The sequence below is a fragment of the Protopterus annectens genome, chromosome 4.part0, assembly GCF_019279795.1.
Source record: "Protopterus annectens isolate FY-2018-M chromosome 4.part0, PAN1.0, whole genome shotgun sequence".
NCBI classification, from domain to species: domain Eukaryota; kingdom Metazoa; phylum Chordata; order Ceratodontiformes; family Protopteridae; genus Protopterus; species Protopterus annectens.
The window spans coordinates 667585826-667612084 of NC_056733.1; positions in this window are offsets into that span (position 1 = coordinate 667585826).

Consider the following 26259-nt stretch of genomic DNA (forward strand, 5'->3'; position numbering starts at 1 on the left):
AATACAGGGAGATCACTGGCTTGATTCAAATTAGTCTTTGAGGCGACCTTAGGCAAAAAGGTCGGATTAGTTCTCAATGATACCCTGTCTTTGTGGAAGACCAAATAGGGGGGGCGAACAGATAGAGCATGAAGTTCAGACACCCTCCTAGCTGATGTAATAGCAACCAGGAATAAAGTTTTCCATGAAAGAAATTTCAGAGAACAAGAAACAGCTGGCTCGAAGGGGGGAAGAATCAAGGATGTCAGCACTAAATTTAGGTCCCATTGAGGAGGAGGACTCCTGACTGGAGGCTTCAGGAGGAAAATTCCTTTCAAGAAGGCTTTACAAAGCCTGTGGGACATAATGTTGTGATCTGCGAACACGACATGAAAGTTCGAGATAACAGCCAACTGAACTTTGACTGTGGAAGAAGAGGAGCCCGCATGAAAAATCTCCGCTAAGAAATCCAAAACTGCTTGAACTGGAGCAGTGAAGGGATTAATATTCTTGGCTTTAGCCCAATAAGAAAAACGTTTCCATTTGCTAGTATAAATCCTCCTGGTAGAGGATTTTAAGGAAGCTACTATGATGTCTCTAACAGGGTTAGAGATCATAGGAAGCCTGGCTAAGGAAGGAAGTGGAGCAACCATGCTGTGAGGTTGAGAGAAGGGATAGACCGGTGCAGCTGACCGGATTGGTGAATCAGAAGATCTGGCACTGGGTCCAGATGCCACGGCTGCACCAAAAGGTGACAATGAAGAAACGGAAACCAAATTTGTCGAGGCCAATAAGGAGCAATGAGAATCAATTTGGCTCTCAAAACGGTTGCTTTCTGGATAACTTGAGGGATCAGAGGAAATGGAGGAAAGGCATAAAGAAGTCCCTGGGGCCAATCCTGGGTCACAGCGTCTCTGGGGGGATGGCCTGGCAATGGGAAGAGAGAGAAGAAGTCTGGGCATTTGCTGTTTTGGGGAGTAGCAAAAAGATCACAACATGGGCGACCCCATTCCAGAAAAATCTCTTCCACTATAGATTGTTTGAGAGACCACTCGTGAGGCATGAGAATAGCTCTGCTCAATCTGTCCGCTAAAATGTTGGTTTTCCCAGGGATATGCGTTGCTACCAGAAACCGATGAGAGGAGATCGCCCATTGCCAAAGTCTGAGCGCTTCTCGACACAAGGGGTAGGACTTGGTTCTGCCCTGTTTGTTGATATACCAAACTACAGACATGTTGTCTGTGTGGACTGCAATTGTCCCTAAGGGAAGAAAGTTGTTGAGGGCTTGCAACATTAAAAGCACTGCTCTCATCTCTAGGACATTTATGTGCAGGTGGTATTCGAAAGGTTGCCACGTCCCATGAACCATCCTGCCCTGATAATGCCCCCCCCCACCCGATCAGGGAGGCATCCGTAGTGACAGTGGCTACCGGGATGGGGTACAAAGTGTCTGCCTTGGTGAATCTGGGGAGAAGTGATCCACCAAGCAAGATGATTCTTGCAAATCTGTGTCACCAGTATTTGGTGATGCATTGGAAGTTGTTGGTAAGACCACTGAGTGAACAACATCCATTGAAGAAGGCGCATATAGAAGCGAGCCAGGGGAAGAAGGGTAATGGCCGCAGCCATGAGGCCTAACACCTTTAGAACCATTCTGGCCTGTACCTTCCTGTTGGCTAGAATGATCCTGACGTGACTTTGAATGTCTGAGATTCTTTGATCTGTAAGGGTAGCTGACATCCGAACAGTGTTTAAGTTTGCGCCTATGAAAGTAATAGACTGGCAGGGCAATAAGGATGATTTTTCGGAGTTGATTGAGATGCCCAATTGAGAACAAAGATTTATTGTGTAATTCCTGGCTTGAAGAAGCTGATGCCTGGTGGTGGCTGAAAGGAGCCAGTCGTCGAGATACGGAAACACCTGGAATCCTTGCCGTCTCAGGTGAGCCGTGACCACTGCCATACATTTGGTGAACACTCTGGGGGCTGTAGTGAGACCAAAGGGCAGGGCTCTGAACTGGAAATGACTGGACCCCAGCCGAAAGCGGAGAAATCTCCTGGAGCGTCTGTGAATTTTTATGTGATAGTACGCATCCTGAAGATCTATTGAGCACATCCAGTTGTCCTTCTGTAAGAAGGGCAGAATTGACTGAAGAGTGACCATTCGGAATCTTGTCTTCCTCACAGACTTGTTGAGTCTGCTGAGATCCAATATTGGTCTCCAGTCTCCCGTCTTTTTGGGGACCAAAAAGAACCTTGAGTAGATTCTGGGCTCTGAATGATCTGTTGTAACTGGCTGAATGGCTCTTTTTTGCAGTAGTTTTAAGACTTCTAACTCTGCAATATCCCTTAGACCGGGTGGTACATCTGGAAGGGAATTTGAGTGATAGAAAGGACTTTCCTCGAAAGGAATTTTGTAACCCTCGGATATGATCGACTGTACCTATCTGTCTTGAGTGAGGGAACGCCAGGCTTCTGGGTACAGCGATAATCTTCCCCCGACTGCCTCCAAGGATGGACAGCCGGGCAACACCTCAGGGATGCTGAAAGGGCTTGTCAGAGAGAGGCTCTCTGCTTCCCTGGTTTTGTGGACCCCCTCTGCCTCTAGAGCGGCATCTGTTATTGTTACCCCCCTCTGCCTCTAGGGGTAAACTGACCACATGTATCCGGTGTGACTCCTTGGGATTTGCGGAACCACATTTTGCCACCCTTCTGCCCTTTGGGGTAAGGTCTAGAAGGGGTGGAAAAACGGACCCCTGCGGCAGAAAGAGTCTTGCCATCCTGCTCACACCTGGTCAACGTTTCCTTCACTTGAGGGCCAAACAAAGCTGACCCATCAAAGGGAGAGTTTGTGAAGGACGCCTTAAAGGATCTGCAAAATTACAGAGCCGCATCCAGGCTTGGCGTCTAAGAGCCACACCTGTACCTGCGGCCCTACTCGCTCCATCTGCAGCATATGATATCAGTCGCATGGAGGAGTTAGCAATAGAATTAAGGGTTCCTAGCTGCGAAGCAATTTTTTCTTGAGCCCCTGCAGCTGTAGGATCCTGTACTACTTCACCTAGCTCCTTAAGGATATCCCTCTGGAGTCTGGTGAAGTGACATAGGTAGTTCAGCGAACGCATAGCAAAGGTCGCTGAAGAGAACATCTGCTTACCATACCTATCCATGGTCCTAGAGTCCTTATTAGGAGGATGGACAGGTACGGAAGGATCTGCAAGTTCCTTCTTAGTGGCAGCCGCCACCACCATGGCATCAGCAGGGACACCTTTTGTGAGGAATAGCTTGTCCGACGGGGTAGTAATAAATTTAGAAGGCCTCCTAGGGACTGGCTCTACAGAGTCAGGAGCAGCCCACACCTTTCGAGCAATAACCTGCATAAGGGGGTCGAAAGGCGGAGACACCCAAGAGGTGGAGGGCCGAGATCCAAACGCCTCCAGGTATACCGACTCATCCTCAGAGGGATTATTGGTGGGCCAGTTTCCCCTCTGTCTAAGGAGTTCTAGGATGTCTGAAAAGGAGACATCCTCAGAGGGGGATCTTGGGGATCCCTCTGACTCATCTAAGTCAGTATCTGAAGTGATAGACTCGGGGGAGTCTACGTGTTTCCTCTTACAGGTCCTCTTTCGCGGAGGATCTCCTGACTGATCAGGAGAATCCTCGGAAGAAGGGGTTCTTCCCAGTGGGGAAACCTGAGGCGGAGGATCTCTGGGTCCGAGCAAGAGAAGTGGCAGATATATCGACAGGCACCATAGAGGGAGGAGCTAAGGGAACAGACTGCTGGCTGAGTCCAGTGGCCAGCACACCCTTCATCACCTCGAAGGCTCCCCTCCCAGGGAGGTCCGAGAGAACCCGTTCAAGAACCAGGAACTCCAGGACCCACCAAAGGGAAGGCTCGAGGCAGATGTCGGAGCCGAGCTCACCAGGCCGAGGCTCCAAGGGGAAGAGTGGGGTCGGACAAGGGTCCGATGCCACTCACCCCTCGGAGGAGACCAGGGAAGCCCGACCACCAATCCCTCTAAGGAAGGTCTCGAAGAGGAGATAAGAGTAGAGGCTGAAGGAGCAGAAGGGGGTATCTGTCCCTCAGCCGTAGCAGAAACCATTCCTGAAGACTCCAACTCCAAACTCTGGGGTAGAGTCGAAGGAGGAACTGCAATGGGGTGTGGACTAATAGTCATCTGTTGAGATGGACTATGTAGCATCTGGGCCAGTGCCTGTGATTTTAATAATCTACTGACCACTCTCTCTAAATCATGGTCAGAAAGCCTGGATGACCTGGATGATCGGCTCCGATGGCTCCGTTCCGAGAGGAGAGGAGAAGCCAGAGCCGAGAGTATCGGCTCCAAGGAAGGGGACCTGGACCTCTTCCTCGAAGGAATCATCAGAGCCGACGAAACCATTGATGCTGTTGGAGCCGACAACTTTTCGGCGCTGACGGAAGGTCTCGATGTATCGGCTCCAGCCGGAGCAGATACAGACACAAAAGTAACGGTGTCGGAGTCGGTCGGCGCCGACACCGAAGCCTGGGCCACATGGTGGTCGGAGCCAGTCAGAGCCGACACCGATGTGACCGAACCAGTATTGGCACCGATAGCCATCGGTGCCGAGGATTTGTGTAAACTAGGATCAGCTCCAGCCGGAGCCGATCTCGACTCTGAAAGAGTCGGAACCGAGGCCGCAGGCTTAGGAACAGAAGCCTGGGCCTTGGAAGACTTAGAAGTCTTAGTCGGGGCCGACTTAGCCGGAGAGCCCTCCGGTTTAAGAAGGCCCCTCAAAATCAATTTATTTCTTCTCTCCTGCAGGACTCTCTGGCTAAAAGAATGACATATAGCACAGGAGTCCTGCAGGTGGAGAGGCCCCAGGCAGTACAGGCAAGAAGTGTGACCGTCTGTCAGAGACATCTTCTGACAGCATGAGTCACACTTCTTAAAGCCTGAGACCCTTTCCTTAGACATGGTGTAAAACAAACACACACAACACCTGTCCAAGAAAAAATTATGTTATCCCAAAAAGAAAAACTAATCTCTCACATACACACACACACACACACACACACACACCCTAACAAGGGGGGGGGGATGGGATGGGAGAACGCCTGACTAAAAGTTTTAAGGAGAGAGGGAAATTCTAGTCAGAATTGGACTAAAACTAGTCTAAAACTATTAAAATTAAAGTTAAAGTAGAAAAAGGGGCAAAAACAGTAGTGTATAAATCACTTACCAGGAGCTGGTAAAAGGAGGACCTCATCAGCGAAGCGGCAAACGAGATCTGGGTACTTACCGCCTTGCATCATGGGATATGGGGCTGCCTCGAGCTGGTAAAAGTGACTCTCGAGCTTAGCAAGTGCCGAGTCGGAGCCGAGGATCGGCTCTGAACCCATCAAGCAAGAATGAAGGCGAGATTGACAACTTAACATCAGAACATACCACCTATGTTGACTTATCTAAGGCCTTTGATACTATCCTCCATTCATGTGCCATAGTGAAGATCTCCCATGTGGGAATTAAGCCATAAGCCATAGTACTGGGATAGGCAACTGGCTCACTGACATAACACAAACTCACAAAGTTGGGAACTGCACCTCCACCAGTAGCCAGTTACCATTAGAATACCACAAGGATCTGTGCTGGCCCCTCAACTGCTTGCAAACTACTTCCCTGAAGTGCAGACAATGGTAGATGGCCTTTGGTTTACCATCTTTGCAGATGACTGGTAACTGGACGCACTAATATAGAGTCCCCCAATGATGATGATATATTATGGAAGGGGCTGCCACACACAAATGATTGTTTCCAAATTCACGGACTGAACCTTAAATCATACATTGGCTCAATGTTCCCTTTGGCAATGAAGTACCCCTGCTAATTATGATATACATAGCACCCATCTAAACTCAAACAGTGTTGTGAGACTTGGGAACACATGTTGATAGCAATCTACACTTTCATCACTATGTGTCCATAGTGGTGACACACACACACACAAACACATGCACACACACATACACACACACATTCTGCATTGCACACATCATACATATGGACATCAATTCCAAGACCAGTGTGGTTATACCTCAGCTGTATTCTACCTTTATCAGACCACTAATTGAGAAAAATACTCTCTTCTGTCTGTACCTCACCAGACACCTGCAGCAATTGGAGAAAACACAGGATTGTGCCTGGGAGACTCCAGACCCTCCAAACATGACATACATAGAAAGACTGAAAGACCTGTCAGTGTACTCGGTATTATGTAGGCTCCTGAGAAGTGACCTATGCCTGCCCTACAGTGCAGTCTCAAATCCTGCTCTACTGGAAATGCTGCACATATGCAAATCAAATGGGACAAGAATAACTTGGTCCAGGGTTCTCGACCTAGCCTGTGACATAAACAGAACATGCTGGGGAAACAGATATATCCCCCACTGACTCACACTCATCTTTAATCGGCTCTCACTGCATGTGAATCAGTGCTCCTCAATGACCCTGATCAAGCGCAACCTTGACTACTGGTTGAGTGATTGTAAAGACACCTTTGGGGTGGGACCTATGTCCCTTATAGACAAGACCAGTTGGTGAAGCTCACAAATCAATCTCCTTACAATGACCATCCAACTCTGCTCAATAAGGGTACTTGCATTTTTACACAGCTAGGCCTCTAAACACCGTCTAGGCTAGTAGCCACCTATGTACATATGAAGCTATGAGCCTATGCAGGGCTCAACAGGTCTTAACATTCTGTCTCCCATATGGCCTGCTGACGTAATCTACTATAGGTTTACCTGCAGCCTTGTAAAAGTCAGACTTGTGCTGTGGCACTTGCTTAATGTACTGTGTTCTGTAGTCTGTGTACTTAGATAGTTAGGGGTGCTGTTCTTACTGCAGTCAACTAGATGTGTGTGCGTGTTTAAGAGCAGAAGTGTGTATCCTACAGTTGCCACTCCAATCACATAGACTGGCAACATTTTGCACATGCCTACACATCCATTCCATGCAGGTCTCCCAACATCTTCTCTCCAACATATACTGCTGATGTCATCCACTATAAGTTGGCCTGCACCCTTGTAAAAGTCAGACGTGTGCCATGGCTCTTGAGTAAAGTACTGAATTTTGCAGTCTGTGTACTTAGGTAGGGGTTCTAGTCTCACTGCAGTCAAGTGTGTGTGTGTGTGTGTGTGTGTGTGTGTGTGTGTGTGTGTGTGTGTGTGTGTGTGTGTGTGTGTGTGAGAGAGAGAGAGAGAAAGAGCTGTTGTTTGACATTACAGAGAGCATTTTATACCAGTATGTTGGACACTGTTATATTCTCTTCAACAGACACTGCTGATGCCATCAGCTATAAAGTGTTGTCTGAGACACTCAAAGTTGGACTTGAGCTGTGACACTTGCGTAAAATACTGGGTTCTGTAGTCTGTGCATTTAGATAGGTAGGGGTTTTATTCTCACTGCAGGTAAGTGTGTGTGTGTGTGTGTGTGTGTGTGTGTGTGTGTATGTGTGTGTGTGTGTGTGTGTGTGTGTGTGTGTGTGTGTGCGTGTGCGTGTGTGTGTGTGAGCTGTTGCTTGACATTACAGAGAGCATTTTATACCAGCATATGGGTATTCTGATATTGTCGATTGTGGTTGGTTCTTGTAATGTTTTCCATGATGCTTTACCTGTAGCCACCTTGCTGAAGACCTCTGCTGACAGTACACTCATATTCAGGCATATCAGTTTGCACAGTTTCACAATATGTTCCATACACCAGTTGCATGTTAGATCCCTGATAGACGTCCTCTGCATTATTCATGCAAGGATGTTTATCTCACACAGACATCTTCCCCATTGTTATGTCACCTTGTGTGACAGTCACAGACAACATATTTTCACTGTACAGTCTGTACTGTGCTGTATCATATAGATATGTGCTTGATGTTGCTGCTACAACCATCTTCCATTGACACTGATGTACATGATGGAGTTTGACCTGTCCTCTTTCCCTGTGTTGATTCCTATGGTTCATCAATGTTTCCCTACTCAATACACACACTTCCCCTGAGTGATCATTTTACATGGCAGTCCATGTTCTGTTACAGATCATTAACACAGCTTCAGTACAGAATGCCAGGAATGGGAGATCACGGTACTCTGCAATGAAGGTACACTGTCCTGTATTGTCTTTGGACCATACACTTCACATTCATACCTCTCAACTGTCTAGATATTCTCAGGATGTCCAGATGTTTTCCTTATATAATTTGCAACTTTCTGCCATGTCACTGAGATGACCTCTGGACTAATATGACTCACTATTATATACATTTGAGTGCATACCTCTCAACTGTCCTGATTTATGCAAAATTACCAGTTTTTGTCACATATTTGTGATCTTTTCCTCATAACATTTTTGTTTTCTGGAAAATCATTGGCATGTCATTGTGGAGTGAAGTCACAATCTGATGACTGATATTTGAGTTTCAAACTTCATACTCTTCAGAAAGTTCATGATAATATACAACATATACAACTTTCTAAGTTTGGAAATGCAATATTAAAAATCTTTCCCTATTTTGACCCTTTCCCCCTATTATGTATGCCTTTCTCCACATAGCTTGCTCAAAGAGGATGACAGATATAGTTGAGTTTCATTCTACAACATGTCTATGAGCCATTTATGGCAAATATGGCAAATATGTCCCTATTTCTGGTTAAATGTCCCTGCATTATGTTGGCCATTATGTTGTCCTTTGTGGATATATGTTGTAGTAACAGATTCACAGCTATCTCTGAAGCCCTGGTGGTCATTGTGGCATTTCACTCAAATCCAGGCACCGTAGGTGCTTTGCTTTAAACAGAATTGTATCCCCATTCGTTTACATGGTTTCCTGGCTGGCAACAGTGCTGCCAGACACATAACCTGACTTAGGCGCATCGCACATCATTAATATGCATTGTGTGCTACCGCTCACCACGTACCATCACATAAAGGTGTAAACTCCACGTAGTGAAGCATACACGGAGTTTATTGAACCATGGGTAACTTCTTTCCTTAATATACTATAAATAAAATGAGTTCATACACAATATTCTGCACTCTATTTCAACTATTATTTTCAAAATTTAATTGAGCACATCTAACTTATGATGCATATTTCCTGAGAAAACATTAGTTAATGCAAAACTATTATCTGCTTCTCCTTCAGTTTGTGTGGAAATAATTATATCATTCAGAACATCTGTTTCTTGCCTCAATACCCCTTATAATTCACTCTATAAAGGTGAATAAATAGGCAAAACTTATAAAACGACACAAAGAAATGAAATATGTCAGCCTTCATTTTTTCACCCTTATGATAACTATTTTTTTTTAACAGAGCTGTTATATTGTATTACCTTCTATATAGATAAATGCAGCTTACATATATGTATAGCTTTTCATTCATGTTACACAGACCATATAACAATTTATGTTATTTATTAACACAAATTCAAATTACAAATTATTAATTACATTATAATAACAAAGATTGCCACAATCTGCAAAATCATGGACACATGATGATGGGTATGGTAATAGAGGTTGTAAGTGCAATGATATTGTTATGAATAAGGTTTACAACACAAACTCCAACCTTACTGCTCTAATTATTCCAGTGATAACATGCACTTCATACTCTGTCAGCCATCTTAAGTAGGCTTTGTTATTGTTTTACTGGGTTTACTATCATTTACTTGAATGGACTCAGGTCAAATGATCATATCATCGACTCATGTCTGCAAAAACTCATATTGCCAAAGTCCAGTATTGCCAAAATACATGTCAAATTTGACCTAGGAATGAGCGTTTTTTGAGTCAAGATATGGGTGAGATTTGTACTTCAGCAATATAGGAGTTCGACATTGTCAAAGTTCAAGTTTCAGGTTTCACACAAAGTGGATTCGACCAAGTCCACTTCAAGTAAATGACAGTAACATTTACTGATAGTACTTTTTTACAGCCTTACATATTTATTCATTATTTATATGTTTTCTTAGATTTTTGTGTTAGATTACATTTTAGATAGTTTTGTGTTTATTGTATGTACCTATTATATAATCCATTCTTCAAGGCCATATAATACTTTTGGGTGTTTATTCACCATATACTGAAAGCTACCTACTGTAAGCACACTTTCCTGTGGTGTATGATGGTTCAAAGAACTTAAGACACCAAAAGAACAATGTGAGAGGTCTAAGAACACCTCATACACCTATGGTAGTACTTTGTTGGTTCCAGATATTGCATATTGCTAGGAAAATGTCATTACTTGGAGAAAATCCAGCCTGGAAATGTAACACAGGTGGTTAAATTCAAATGTTATAATTTACTGTTACAACACTCTCTGAAAATCATCTAAGTGCCTTAGACGACTGAACTATCTTCTGTACACAGATTCAGAATAGCATGGATTTGTCAAAGGGAGACTATCTTTTTTGTACATCATTCTTCAAAGAAGCAACAGCTGCACTATATGGGGACTGCCTGCACAAAAAGCATACTTGGATCATATTAATGTATTTAATACAGCCTCTCATAAGGGCATTATAAATAAATTCACTTGTATATTCACTCATTCTTTAATATCACCTTTATCCTCATTAGAATCATGGAAAATTTGAAGTCTATCCTAGCAAATAATGAGCACAGAGAAAAGTACCAATCCCAGATGGAGCCAGTCCTTCACGGGACATGCAAGCACATGTAGTCTCATTCATATCTATGGCAATTTAGTGGCTTGTGAGTGCAACTAACAATGTGTCTTTAGGATATGGTAAAAAAGTTGAACAACCAGTGAAAACCTATGTGGACACAGGAAAGGGCAGGCACGCATACTCTGCAGAGAAGGCAGCTGAGGCTGGAACTGAGCTGGATAACCAAGTTCTATATTGCAGCAAAGCTAGTGACTGCACCACTGTACCACCCAAAAAGTCATTAAACTAAATGTTATTTTCTTACACTGTCCACGGGTAAGTATCTAACTTATAGGTAAAATACAGCAGTAAGTTAATCCAAACTTAATGAAGTATTAAGTTTACTCTTTCTTATGTGTTAAAACTGTTGTTTCTCAGCCTCTTTTTCTCTCTGACATATAAATATGAGTAAAAAACAATAGTTAATAAAATATACAGATGAGTATAAATTTTGAGATATTATTACCTTAATATGTAGAATCTGTTGACATTAATATTTAGACTACAAGTAACTTCCTCCCACTTAATTCCACCATATGAAGTGTCATCATTATTAGGAAAAGTGCTATGCAATTTGAATACAAAATGAATGGTGAGTCACTAGAGAGGAAAGTGAATAAAAAGATCTAAGAATCATTGTGAACATATGTTCTTATATATGTGTCACAAAGTTGGAAAAGCTGACTTCCTGGCATATATGAGACTACAGAGTATATACAGCAGCTAAAGAGAAGTTGCTAATCCTCTACATGATTCATTGATTCACAAAATAATTGAATATGTTATTCAGAGGAGCTTAGAAAGGATTGGGAAGGGAGACTGGATAAGCAATTCACAGAGACAATGGGTGATATATGTATATCTCCCAAATATGCAACAAAGTCTAGAAGATTTAGGATCTTTGCTTGAAAGTGTTTACATAGGTATTTTTATACCTCAAGTAGACTCCAAAGAATTTTTCCTCAGGTAGTCAGCAAATGTTGGACATGTGATGGGGAAGAAAGAGGTAATTGGGAACATATTTTCTGGGAGTGTAATGAGTTGGCAGACTTTGGGGATTCCCTGCAGACTGCTCTGTCTGTAATCCAACACAGCTCAAGCAACTGTGGGTGAGTGGATTGGTGTAGCTAGGGAAATTATATTTTGAGCTACGATACAGAATCAGAATTGTCAAGACATAGTAAGGCCTGAGTCTAATTATAGTGGCTGCCAAAAAAGCAATCACTAGAAAATGGAATTCAAACTCTAAGCCAACTTTACTAGCAGTAAAGAATATAGTAACAGAGATAAAAAACTGGAATTGGGATCTTTAGAAAAGGGAAGGATGAAACTACATAGGAAAAAGTTGAGAATTGTGAGAACAATACATACTATGTAATACTTAACTGACAATGACTGGATATTATAAATGATGTAGAACGTTTGCAATTACAATTGTTTCAACTAGGTCTGTGATGTATAATGTTTGCAACTAAAGTTGTATTAATATGTTTTTTTTTTCATTTATGCAAATGTAAGATTGCCTATGTCATACGTGCTAATTTAATAGTTTTTTTTTTAATTAAAAAAATAATTGAATATGTTATTTTCTCTATCTACACTTGATCTTGGCCAAAAGTTTGACAAGTGATCTAAAACAAGTAATCCAACACAACTCAAGCAATTGTGGGATTACTTAAATAAGAGTCAGGAAGTGGTGGAAATATGGACTACTTGGACAGACTTCATGAACTGCCCTTATTCTTTGTACCCTAGAAGCTTGTGAGAGGGGACCTTTGTTAAATATACAAAGCCTTGTCCATCCCAGTTCTGTTAAAAAACTGTACTTATACTTTAAAAGGAAAATATAAAACATATTTTCTTGATAACCTACTCAGAAAATAAACATAAATAAGAGAAAAAAGTATAGATATATTAGGCAACGTCTTCTGAAACAATGGATTACATTATCAATCACAATCACATTACGTTGTTAACAGTCTCCGAGAGCAATCTTAACGAGTATATCATAATAAAAGGTTCCAGCAATGAATGATGGTAATCAAGCTCCTTGAGGGACAGTAGGTTGCAAGCTTGACACCTAAGCCTGTGAGCATAACTGACTCTATGTTAAGTTCATATATAAAGTAAAGGTATAACTATTCGATTACACATGCTGAACACATATGTTTCTATAATTACCTAATGGCGGTAACTTCCCAAGGATAGCCCCTGAAGTAAAATGGCCTCCAGAAATGATGGGATACTAGCTAATGTTACTGGAAAAAGGCTGTCTCTTCTCACATGCATCATTTGTTAGCTTATGCAACATTTACAGAAAGGCATTTAGGAACAACAAACTAAGTATTCAGAAGAACAACAGACTTCTCTACTCTCAAGAGCAAAGACATTTGGAAGCAATACATAATATAACAGGTCATTGTAAAGTACTTGCAAACATTTCCCTACTGTTATCTCAGAGCATAACATACTCTCTACAGAAAGTATTTCAAACCAGTGGGTGTATTCGCATCATATCTGATGTGGTTTTATCTACCTTTTTTTTACCTCTTTTTTCTCCTTCTGGTCAAGCTACCTCATTATTTCACTTTAGGTAATCTCTCTGCTAGGCGATACCTAATGTACTGGCCACCCAGGTGAAGTATGTACAGAAAATCTTCATTCTTAATTCTGAAAAAAATCTACACAGATTATATCATTAAGCTAATAACTCACCAATATAACTATATGTTCTGCAAATCTACCAGTCCTGCTGCATGGCAAGAAGACACTGCTGTACCCATATCCCCAAACTAGGAACCCTACTATCATTCCCACTATGGACTAGTATCACTTTTCCCTGTGCTGTCTAAGACACTCTAAACTATTGTACCCATATCCCCAACCTAGGAACCCTACTTAACATTCCCACAATGGACTAATATCACTTTTCCCAGTACTGTCTAAGACACTCTAAAAAGCTATTCTTTAAATAACTGAATCACTTTTCCAGGTACAAAGATGCTCTAAAACGTTGTTTTTTTCAGTAAATGAACCCCTTTCCCAGTACTGTCTAAGACACTCTAAAAAGTTGTTTTATTTTCAATAAATGAATACCTAAACAAATGTGACATGCTAAGCTGATGTCACCATGGCATCAGTAATGGTCACAAAACCTTGACTACTGGCTGGTTGTTTTTATTCATGTAACCAAATAAATTGAACTTGCTCATTAGGGTCTATATTAGATAGCCAAAGTTCTGTAACTCCGAACACCTAATGGTCGAACCATTACGTTCGAAGTTACAGAACTTTGACTATGCAAAAAAACAAAAATACAAAACGTACAAGCCTCCCTGCACCCCCACACTCCCTGCTACTTAAATATTCCAACTCCGAGATCACACCACATTGAAGTGAATGGAAAATTCCACTTACAGAGATTTCCATTCAAATGCTCAAACTTTTACAAATTCGAACGTATGGGCTCAACCACATGTGGTTTGAACTTGTAAAAGTTTGACTACGTGATAGGAACCCACTCATTATGCTTATCCAAACTTTGCACTGCATACACTTTGCACAAAAAACATGCATTTGGCCTGGTATTTTTTCTCAACATTAACTGTATATCAAAAGTGATGATACCAGCCAGGTTTTAGCATAGTGCCTGTACTGCTGCCACTTTTTCTCCATTGCAGTTCCAGATGAATAAGTAAGCATATTACTGCCGTTATTCTGTAAAATAACTTTTACTACCTAAAGAATATCACACTAACACTGTGTGCTTTCTTTCATTAACCTTTCAAACAATTACTGAATGGTATACATTTCTCATCATTCAGATGGTCCTGAATGGAAAATAAACTAAAAAAACACATTATTTTAGATTTTGTGACAAGATCTTGGCAACATATATTATCTGGACAATACTACAGACACGCTTAATAATGAGCTAACTACCTAACCAGTAACCAACTAAATAATTACATGAGTAATTATAATATGAATATATATTTTAATCCATAATCTGAAGCATGTGTCTTTTTATTCCAAAATATTAAACTACAGTGTGACTTGTGTAAAGCTAGTCCAACAACACTGAGCATAGGGAAAGTTTGTTTTCATTACTTCATCCCTGAGCTAGATTGCATACAGTGTCTGTCTATCTATGATTATGTCATCAAAGATATAGAACACAAACTTCCAATACTCAAATTACCAAATAAATAGTTAAAAATTCACAAAACGCCAACTGCATTACACCAAAAACTTCCAAAATAAGTTTTAGAGAGGCAGCTTCATGGTAGCATAAACATAAAGAAATGAGAACTCACCCCAAAGAACAGAATCAGTACTGGCTCGGATTCAGGAACTGCACCATCAGTGATTTCTTATCCCACAAAACCACTCATGTTTTATTCTTTCTTTACCTCACTCTGCTAATTCTGACTCAAACAAAATATTAACCTCTCATACCATATACAAATGCAAATACACTCACATCTACCACATTAGTTCACCTTCTTCCTTTTTTATGATTGTAAAAACATATATCAAATGCAAACTTCATAAAACCTTATATTCCTTATAATCCCCATCCCATCCTTTCATCCATAACCACTTTTCTGCCTTTCTTTTTATTTCATACTCATCCATATTTTATTATTCAATTTCACTGTATCTAACAAACCAAATAGGTTAGATATATGTAAATTATTCTTTATTCATTATATCCCACTTATCTTTTCAATTAATTTATAATAAATTTATTAAATAATTTACATATTCATTTTTTTTCATTATAATATTTATCGCTCATGCCTGGCCTAAAATGTATTTATTCTTTCACACTTTAAAACATGTTCAACTGTTTCTTCAAAACAAAGCCTTTTGGATAACTGCTTGCACTCTTTTACTGAAAGTTTGTTATCAAACTCCACAAAGAAACCTCTTCACATTCCTTAACATACCCATTTATTTTTCCTACTTATAATAGCTTCTTTAATTTTACTTTCTATTCCCTGTCAAGGGTCGATTCTGTAATATTTATCTATAATGCTTTGACATCATTGTTTTCTATTTTTATCACTTCCATTATGTGACTTTTTCTTTCTTTTGTTTTATTCATACATTCAAAAGCTTCTCCTTCAAAATGTTCATCTCTCTCACACATCCTGGATTGTGTCAGTTTGAAAATGTGTTCATAGTTTGCACTTAATATTTTGTTGCAACATCTTTTTCTTTATTTGCATAACACCCAAAATAAGTGCAAACAGGACTCATTAAATCCAAACCCCTCCTTATCTTTTGAATTATATGCTATACCTGTTTTACAGGATTTAACCTTTGAACCTCAAACTACATGAAAAAACAACTTCCAACAGATTCTTTTCAGACCTTTATGGAAACTTAAATGCTCTACCTAAATAGCCTAGCTTTCCAAACATTACCTTATATATTAAGCATTTTTTTCCTGAAAAGATAAGTCATATGATTTCCATGTTACAATTAAATCTTTTGCATCTTGTCCCTATTGCTTTACTATGATCTGTTTCCATATTTAATGCCTAACATTACAATATCATGCCTAGTAAAATATATGCCACATGTTTTCTTTATATCTTCAGATTATTTACTTAAATCTAATCCAACTAAACTTAGAAATACAAGTCCTTCATGACAACACTTACCCATACTTTTTTAAACTGCTATAAAAGTATCATCTGTGTAATACATCATTATAGGAAATTTCTCTAACTTCCTGTAAATCAAATTTGCCTCATAATTATTTCATTGCATTTTCTCTTTATCTGCATTTATTACCAGGCTCAGAAGTATCTTACTCATTGGGCATCCCTGACATATTTTACTTTTAACTTCAATCTCTCTGCTTAACCAGCCATTTACCAATATCGTTGTAGCTGCATTTTCATGAATGTTGTTGTTGTGTCTTTCTGCTTATCCCGGTTAGGGGTCGCCACAGCGGAACTCCGGTCCGCTAATGTTTGGTAGTTGCATTTTCATGAATAACTTCTAAAAATTAATAATTTTATCTGGAATATCATACTATTTAAAATATTCTATAATTGATTATGACATACATTATCATATACCTTTTCCAATGTCACATGAAATCAATTTACTTCAGCCTGGTTTTGTGCAATTTAGTCTCTTGTGTCCTTAATTATAAGCAACCTATCTCTACTATCCTTTCCTTCCTTTCACCCCATATACTCTATTGCCAATTACCTCTTTTATGATATCATTAAACCTTATTTGAAAAATCATCATGGCTATCCTGTAATCCATATTACATGTAGTATGGGTCTCTGATTATTTAATAGTTTTTCTTATCCTACTTCCAAATAGATCTGATAATGCATATACACATTTATTTTGATTTTATGCCTTGATTTTCTCACTCATATATCACTTTATGAAAATATTTCAGCTCTCCTTTGCTTGATTTTTCTGTAAAAATGTTTGATCATTTCCATCTTTTCCTGGTACAGACTCAATCCTTCCTCTCTATATGAATTTTTGAACTTCCTTGGGCAGAGCCTGCTTTTGGTCAACTGGTGACCTAGGCAGAAGGGCTCCATACTGCTCCCCCACACTACCTAGTGTCCTCATCCTGGTCTACCTAGACCATCCAGATTACATTCTTCTTCCTTTTACTCACAGTTTGTCTTACTCTTCAGTTATCCTGTATTCATTCAACACACACACACACAAAAAAAATGTCTTTGCTACAGATAAATAAACAAACAAATAAATAAAATACTGGAAAAGCTCCCCTGCTAGATCGGTGGCCTAGGCAGTCACCTATTTGGCCTATGCCTAAGGCCAGATACATCTTCAGGAGTAATTTCTCTGCTTAGTATAGCTATTGTTTCTTTATAAATGCTTTAAACCACATTCTACCTCCTTTATAGCTTCAGAAAGGAATTCTATAACTTTAATTATTTCTTCTTGCTTATTAACTATCATAACTTTCTTATTCTGTACCTCCATTTTCTTACTTTCATTACACTTTATTTAACTACTTAAAAAAGGATTCATCTCTTCCTTTCTACCTTTAACAACATATTTTGCCTTAATAATATATGTTTTATATTTGTCTAAAACTTAATATTTGTATTTTTGCTGCATCATTGCCTTTTCATTATTACCTTCTATAAACACATTTAATTTCTGACATTCTTCCTTTTAAATCTCTTTCTTTACTTGTATGTAGTAAACATTCTACATTAAGATACATGATCTTATATTTTATTTTGTAATCAACCCACCACTCTATGCCTACAGAATATCTCATTTGTAAATGTTCTGTCAATAATATTTGCTTTTCACCTGTAATTTTGCGTAGTGCTGAGTTAAACTCTTACACCTTTTGCCTTCTTCATAATAAGTTGTCTGTGTCCAAAAATAGTCCACAATGCTACATGACCAGAAAATCAACAAGGTTCCAGTGCTAGCTGTCTTTAATCTCTCTGAGAAAACAAAATATAACTTTCTGTCTATATCTCTCTTTCTTCTTAAAAATATATTTATGTTCCTGTTCTACATTAAGTCAGAACTGTTTCTTCCTATAATGTCACAATTAAACTTTCTCAAAACCACTGCATTCATGTTAACATTCAAATATTATTTTTTTAATTCTTGAAAATGTTATGCTCTTTTAGTACTTGATGTAAACGCATCAACTTGCATCAACTACATAGGTCTTACTACAGTCTAATATCACTAACCTTCTTGGAAATTATAACAATAATTTTATATATTCACTTTGTACAATATTATGATTCTGGAAAACAAACCATTACCTATAGAACTTATGATCTTTCCTCCCCATACTTGCTTTACCTGTTCTTTCTGTTTTATGCTATTTAAATGTGTATCTAATAAGCATGTTCTGCCATATTTTAACTGTGTACACCATTGCACAACAGCAATTCTTCTGCTTTCATTTGTTAGACTGTTTACATTAAGAATATTTTTGTATCAGTTTGTCTTTCAAGGCGTTTTTTCTTTTTCTTTCTCTGTAGTAAGATATTTCATTCTGCTTCTTTTATGTATCATTTCAGTTTCTAGATTTTTTCAATATATTTTTCCTTACAATCAGTCATTCTTTTTCATTTTCTCCTTCGTCTATAAAACAGCTTCGCCTCTCCCAATCTTCATTGTGACCAGGAAATTCTTTTTCACCAGTTAGCTCAGGTTGCACAGTTTGTTTCATATTTTTATTTTCAGCATTTCTATTCACTTTATTCACTGTGTTACTTTAAGAGGTAACACAGGCATAACACCAATGCTAATTATATTTGCAATACCTAGAATATGACTGTCCATACATATTACACCACCTTTTCATATAATCATTAATCAAATTATTTTCTGCAGCATAGAAACACACATTTTTGTTTGGCCTGCATATCTAACAGTTTCTTTGATTCCATTAAGCATAATTGCACAAGAACATGCTTCACAATGTTTTCATTTTCTTGCAGTGTTACCCATATTTCCCATCTCCCAGTCCATATTTTCCTTTCATCATATAATTTATCCAAAATGTCCTTTTGTTCTAGGTCTTAAGATCTAAAATTAACCGTTAGCCTCTTTTTTAACACTGGAGTAACTGCCTGAAACATATATTTATTTCAAGGGTACTCATGCATCTTTGAGTAAATTGCATTCACTGATTTATCCATTAATTTAAATGTCTCAAAAGTCACATTACAAAAATGCTCCTTTTCAAAATGAATTAAACAGCAAAATCTGAGATATATTAAACTGCACTAAAATAAATCCTAATGATTTTGTTTCAAATAACATAGTCGTCAATTGCCAAGTTTTTTTTTTTTTAATATCTTTCCTGTAGGCTTTCCTTTTTGATTAATACTAAATTCTTGTCTTCTCTGTATATCAGTTGCCTCTAATGCAAAATGTTCTCTTTGTAGGCACTTCCTCTCCCACTCTCCTGTGACTGTGAGTGCATTGGTGTTTGCGGTTCACAGGAGTAAAGAAGGAGAGGCCATTCAATACTTCTGTCTGGCAAATGGCTTGATAGTAGCCAACACATGGTTTATTAAGAAAGTCACAAAATCACATAAAAGAGGGGCCAACATGCAACTCCAGTAGACTTCTGTCTCATAAGGAAAGGGCACTGGGGTAGAATCAGTGATTGCAAAGTCAACCCCAGTGAAACAGTCAACCACAGCATGATCCACTGATTGCCACAATCAGTTGCAAGCAGAGGTCAGAGAAGGCTCTAAGGTCAATACAGACCAGGCTAAAGACCTGGAGGCTGACTGGAGAGAAAGTACAACAGTTCAAGAATTACTCAGGGCTCTAGTACCCCAAGTAGAGCAGGAAATAGGTGGAGGTGAAGAAGAATGGCAGCGCCTGAAAACAGCATGTGTTAGGGCCACAGAAAAGATATGTGGCTGAGCCAGGTATGGAAATCAGGTACATAAGGAAAGCTGGTTGTGGAATGCAGAAGTCCAGGAAGTCATCAAAAGAAAGAAGGAGCGCAGGAAAAAGTGGGCTATAGAAAAGACAGACCAGGCTAGGAAGGCATACTGCATGGCTAACAAAGAAGCTAAGAAAGGAGTTGCAATAGCAAAGAACAGGGCTTCACAGGCACTGTACCAGCTTCTAGAAACTGACTCAATAGATGGTACAAAGAAACCATCCTGAGCATGAGTAGCAATGAAAAACATTTATTGTGAACCAAACCGGTTTAGCAACTAGCTTTCTTCAGTGGCTTATTTGAAAACTCACAATTAGTCATATTTATAGGAAATACAAACTGAGTGACCTGACATCACTTCCTGTATACAAACAATATAACCACAAAAAAAATTTATATTGAAAGTTGACAGTGAATATATGCCAAAGATAAGACATACAATTAATTAAGAAAAATAATGTTGTTTAGCTACAGCCATCCATGATACAATAATGTGGAATGTCATGTAGATACTGATAAATATAATGACCTACATGCAAAGAATGACCAAAAAATATTTCTGACATGGTGCAGTTATTAATGTAATATAATAGTAATTAATAACACTATGTAATTCACTGCAGTTTGTCATTAAGACCTGGTGGAAACAAGCCACCTAATTTGACTATCCATTTGGTTTCCTTATTATCCAATAATTTGTACCATCCTGTTTTGTACATTCTGTTACCAACAATTCTGTCAATACAAATAAAGGAAAACTGGTCCATTTTGTGTATGATGGAATGTTTGTATAATGCATTGGTAGGCCTAGCATTTCTGATATCCCCTAAGTGTTTGGGAATGCGGATACGAAACTGTCTAGATGTTTGTCCAATATAGAAGGCCCTGCATGTGCATGTAGCTAAATAGATCACCCAGTCCGTACTACAATTGGTAAAATGTTTAATATCATAAATCTTGCCTGTGTTTTTGCTAGTGAATTCTTTGGTGGTGAAAACAAATTTGCAAAAAGCACAGTGACCACAAGGGTGACAGCCTATTAGTTTGTCCCCCAAAATAGTGGTCTGAATCCTAGAAACTTCCTGGAAAGTAGTTTTTTTAAAGTACAAAAAGTGTGATCCCAAGGTTTTACCTTTCTTGTAAGAGAAAAGACATCTGTCATCTAACCATTTTGCTAGGTGTTTGTTGCTAGTTAATATGTTCCAGTGATGACTGATTATGTCTTGTAATTGGTATGTGTTTCTACCGAAGGTGGTTACTAATCTCGGTGTCTGATCTGATAATTGAGCAGTCTTGGGTTTATAACATAGCAGGGAATCCCTAGACAAGTTGGCAGTCATGCCAACTGCTGAATGAATGTCCAAAATGTGATAACCCCGCTGTGTGAATTTGTTAGAAAGATCATCCTGGCAGCATTTGAGATCAGAGTTCGATGAACAGATTCTCTTAATCCTAATTAACTGGGATTTAGGAATATTTTTAATGATATGTTTGGGATGTAAGCTAGAGGCATGTAGTAAACTGTTATATTGTGGATATTTCCTATGTACGGTGGTACGTAAAGTATTATCCACTTCTCGAGAGAGGTGTACATCCAGAAAATCAATTTGTTGTGTATCATAATTGACTGTAAATCTAACACCCCATTTGTTGCTATTCAAATATTCAACAAATTCTTGGAGATACTCAATTCCTCCTTTCCAGACTAGCCAGCAATCGTCAAGATAGCGTCTCCAGATATCCATATCTGGCAGGTACAGGTTGTGCGATTCGTTGTATATAATATGGTCTTCAACAAATCCCATAAAGAGATCTGCATAAATTGGTGCGAAAGACGCACCCATCGCTGTACCCTGTATCTACCAGTAACAACTGCTTTTGAAATAGAAGATGTTTTTGGTGAGAACGTGTTCTGCCATGCAAATCAATAGGGTATTGAATCCCGGACTGTAAATGTTAATCTTCTGTAGCCAATATTCAAGTGCCGTTAACTCTGGCCAATGTGGTATGCTAGTATATAACGATGTAACGTCTAGAGTGCACATAATCCAATGCTCTTCAAGCTGTGATTCAGAAACAATCTGAAGGAACTCCGTGGTATCCTGTAGTCTAGCCCTAACATATCATAACAAAGGTTTAAGATATTGAGAAAGAAAGGCGGACAGAGGTTCCATCAGTGAACCAGTACCTGACACTACAGGTCTCCCTGGAGGTGTGGAATATGATTTATGAATTTTGGGGAGTAAATACAGGTATTGTTTGGCTGGATCCACAGTAGTAAGATGAAATTTGGTTTTAGTACTGATGATACCTTCCTCAACTGCGAGTTGCAAAAAATCATCAATTTCTTTTTTGAAATTGGGCGTGGGGTCAATGGGCATCTGTAAATAATGCTGAGTGTTCGACACTTGTCTTAACCCTTCAGCCCAGTAATAACTGGAATTCATCACCACAATGGCCCCACCCTTGTCCGCAGGAAGAATGGTAATGTCAGTGTTGTTTTTCAGGTTAGTAAGAGTCTGTTGTTCATTGATGTTTAGATTGTTTCTGATAATGTTCCCTGTGCCTAACTGCTGATGTAAATCTTCTATGACTGCATTCTGGAATATTGCTACATGTTTGTCCATCGGAGGACTAAACTTGGATGTTAGAAATTTGAATTCAGTAGATCTTTGAGTAGAATTCTTCTCATCAAAGGAAATTTTGAGATTTAATTTTCTACAGAAATCCATAACATCAGATACAAATGTACTTTCATCAACAAAAAAGCCAGGAATAAAACCAAGAACTTTATTTAGCAAATGTTCTTCCATAGGTGTTAATACATAATCAGAAATGTTATGCACATTTGAACAATTTGTATTCATTTGACTATTGACAGAAAAAGTTCTTCCAATGTTTTTATGCTTGCATCCCCCCCTGTGTCTGTGCCTAAAGGGTGACCTGCATTACATACTCTTTTGTGAGTGGGTGAATCTGACAACTGAATGGATTCGGTATCCGTGGTGGACAATTCTTCCCCCGAACTCCTAGTGGGTGATGTGCCCCTCTTAAGAATAGATCTGGGCCATTTTTTACGTGTAAACGTGAAATTCTTTGTGCCCTCCGCAAATCGTACCCCTTTGTATAACTCAAAGGGTTTCCCCCTCTCATAATCTTCTATATCTCTTGAAAATGTTTTCAATTTCTTTTCTTTAAGAATTTTTTCAGAGGCCGACAGTTCTCTGGATAGTCTATTCAACAATCCAGAAAAGTTGGGTTGACTCTCATATGATTTTAACTCCTCACACAATTTTTGCACATCACAAATATTGGCTTGAATCGTTCTGTCATAATAAGAAGAAAGGATGTTAACAAACATCATAGCCAAATCCTGTTGTGCAGCATTCCACTCTTTGATTAATACCTCATCCGGTTTGCCAACCAATGGTTGCAATTTGGTTCTAAGGCCCCTTGGGGCAATATTCTGATGTTTATATGCCTTAAATAATCTAGAATGCCATATATTGGATCTTAATGTTTTGATTTTTTTGGCAAATTGAGTGAATAACATATCACAATCGTCAACTGGATCAGTTATGGTGTTAGTAGCACACCCCCTACAAGATTCAATCCCAAAGATATGTATATCATCTTTGTCTGCGTATAGTCCTTGTATCATATTATTGAGATCCATGACAATAAATTGTATATATGTTAAAGCCAAATGTGATGTGTAAATATCCAATCTAAAGATATCCAACTAATCAATATAATAACTATATAAGTCCGAATATAGTCCAAATAAGGTCGACCCCCAAAAAAATTCCTAGAAGAAAAAGTCAAAAGACTAATCAAAAATGAGGGGCTTCTAAGCAGAGGGACAAAGAAGAGTCACAAAAAAACACTAAAACGGTATGATACTATGGGCAGGTAGTCTGGACACTAGTATCCAATACTGAAGTACGTGAAGCCCTATACCCTAAGGATCCAAAAACTAGATGTGCGTTTGGTTCACAATAAATGTTTTTCATTGCTATTCATGCTCAGGGTGCTGGATTATTTCTCTTTTCATCACGTTCGGATTTTTTCTCTTTTCATCACGTTTGGTTTATCCGGGCATCTACCGTACTTGCTAGCCTGCTCTCTACTTGTACAAAGAAACCATATCAGATTGCAAGGCAAAGACAGAAAGATTAAAACGATAGTCAGGCACCCTTCATAAGGGATGCCAGTAACAACTTCCTCACCAGTCCACAGGACATCAAACGCAGATAGAAAGTGAACTTCCAACAGAGTCTGAATGAAGAAAACCCCACAGAAGCTGTATTGCCCCACACACAGCCTATGATAAGAAAAGAAAAGGACTAGCCCACCATAGAAGAAGTAAGAAAAACACTAAGGAAAATGAAGTCAGGGAAAGAAGCAGGCTCAGATAACGTCACACCAGATATGATAAAGATGCTCAGTGAGGTAGGGGAGAAATGGCTCCTGGAGTACTCAAAGCAGTGCAGAGAGAGAAAGGAGTATCCCAGATCACTGGAGAATAAGCATACACATGCCAGTGGACAAGAACAAAGGGGACATCCACAACTGTGGGCAGTACAGAGGTATCAAACTCCTGTCACATTGCGTGAAAGTTCTGGAAAAGATGACTGATAAATGGATATGCAGAGTAGTAGAAAGTAAGATGGGAGATAAGCAGTTCAAATTCAGATCAGGATACGTACAACTGACCCAATGTTTGCAGTGAGACAGACAGCTGTGAAGAATCTAGAGATGAGGAAAGAGTCCAACTGTGCATTGATAGACTTGAAGAAAGAATATAACTAGGTCCCAAGAAAGCTGATTTGGGCAGTCCTAGGCTGATTCGAAGTCCCAGAAACATTGGTAGAATTAGTGAAGGCTATGTACAAGGACCCAATGACTCAAGTACGAACAGTGTTTAGTCTCACAGACAGTTTTCCAGTTGAAATGGGTGTGTACCAGTTCTGAGCTCACTGCTGTTGATACTTATGATGAATTATTTTAGCAAACAGATCAGAAGGGACAGATGAACAAAGCTGCTGTATGCAGACAATGTGGCATTACATGCAGACTCTGAGTAAGAACTTCAGTAAAGGATAGAGGAATGGAATACAAAGCTGAAAGCACATGGGATGAAACTGAGTACAGATAAGACAGTAGTAATGACAGCAAATTGATGAAATCAGAAGAAGATAAGAATTGAGATAACAGGCAAGATAGTGGAACAGGTTAACAGATTCAAGTATCTGGGAGGGGTGGTTGAGGAGAAGGGAAGTTTGAATGAAAAGGTCAAAGCTATAATCAGATGGGGGTGCAGCCAGCTGTCATAGAGTGTCAGTTATAGTATATGACAGAAAAACGCGAAAAAAGCTGAAAAGCAAGGTGTACAAAACTATGGTGCAAACAGTATTATCATATGGTACAGAAACCTGGGCAGGAAAAGGCACAGCAGATGATGAAGCTAGAGCTTGTGGAAAGGAAGTGCCTGAGATGGGTTTTAAGATGCACATTATGGGACAGACGAAGAAATGAGGACATAAGAGAAGAAGCCAAAGTAGTTCCAATTACAGAAATGGTCAAATGGAACAGATTATGGTGGTTCAGGCGTATGTGTAAAAATGCAAAAGACAATCTGGTGAAGAAAATTTGAGACAGACAGAAAGAAGGCAAGAGGAAATGAGGGCATCCAGCAAAGAGGTGGATGTACTGTGTGAGAGAAGATATGTGACAGTCAGGCATGAATGTCAAAGAAGGCAGGAATGTGGCAATGAATCGAGAGAGATGGCTGCAGTTAACAATATACCCTGACCCCATGTAGAAAATGAGAAAAAAAAGGGGGTTGATGATGATGCTGTTGACCATGGAATCGCTAGACTGTCCTCTGGTTCATCCTCACTAATCAATCAACATAAAACGTCCTCCTTCTGCAAGTACTGTAACTAAAGGTTTCTCTTTCCTCTCCTCAGCAGCAATTGTGACAGCAGACAAGTTTTCTGACTCCTTCTCAGCCATAACTGCCACTTCCAACATTTTTTCACAAATTGTTCTTTGCTTTGCTGCAGTCTGAAGCACTCCTCATGCTACGCCCCCTCGGTCACACTCCTTATGCTCCTACC